The following is a 1,012-nucleotide window of genomic DNA, read 5'->3' on the forward strand; positions in this document are numbered from 1 at the left end:
ATATTTAACCAGTGTGAGATAATTATCCCTTGGTTTTTCAGCAACTAAAAACTAAAACCATCTTTACCTGTTTTCTGATTTTGATTCTCTTCTCATGACTAATGTACATGTTCTTCTCCCATCGTCACAGATAATCAAATTGTAAGGTATTGGAGGATAAAAGTCATGGTGGTTACTGAGAAGTAGATAGATCATAATCACCTCTTCTTCTTTTCATCTGTACAAGCAATGTGCTTAATCCACATTTTACTTCTTGTCCCAGAAAAGCAATGTTTGAGTTGGAAGAGACCAGGTCATTTGATCAATGCCTTGTTCTAGAGAAACACAATCTGAGAATGAGAGAGATTAGCTATTGGCTCAAGTTCTGCAGCCACCTGGTTGGTGACTGATCACTTGCATGGTGGAGATCAGGGTGGGCCCAGCTCGAGTGCCACTTGGTCTGACCACTGTTGGGATTGTGGTTCCCAGGATTAGAGATGGGTTTGGGAGAAGGAGTTGCACAATGCAGCCTTGAATTCAGGGAGCCAAAGGACAAACGTGAGCCACTTATGATAATGCCATGAGTTAAACTAAAAGGGGCTGGTGGTAGTCAGGGTGTGCCAGAGGTCAAAGCTGGAAAAATGATGTCTTAGGTCAAGTTCTCTAGAAACAGAGACCGGAACAGGGATTTGGTGAACATGTTATTTAGAGAGAGCACTCTTTAGGACAAATCTGTAAGGGACTGAGAGAAGTGACATAGGCTAGTGGGACAAGAAGTCAAGCAAGGAATCAAGTCTTGGCCTGAGCAATGGGAGATGCTGGAGCATAAATAGCACCATGAATTGTTTCAGTTAAGACTAGGGGGGCAGGCATTTGTATCCCAAGGTGATCAAACATTGGACACCCAGGATGGTGGAATTGGTTAACTTCCCACATGTCTCCAGATAAGGCTGCTCTCTTTAGCCAGCGGCAGGTCTCTGGACAAAGTCTCAGATGGGAACAGTTAACTGTTGCACTTGAAGCAGCTGGGACA

At 43.8% G+C, this 1,012-nt stretch overlaps 1 pseudogene; it reads right to left on the reverse strand.

The window, feature by feature from the left end:
- LOC109395819 (single-strand selective monofunctional uracil DNA glycosylase pseudogene) overlaps window positions 1-96 on the reverse strand; it is a 3,702-nt pseudogene extending 3,606 nt beyond the window's left edge.
- Between the last annotated feature and the right edge of the window lie 916 nt (window positions 97-1,012).

The sequence above is a fragment of the Hipposideros armiger genome, unplaced genomic scaffold (genome assembly GCF_001890085.2).
Source record: "Hipposideros armiger isolate ML-2016 unplaced genomic scaffold, ASM189008v1 scaffold_486, whole genome shotgun sequence".
Taxonomy (NCBI): Eukaryota; Metazoa; Chordata; class Mammalia; order Chiroptera; family Hipposideridae; genus Hipposideros; species Hipposideros armiger.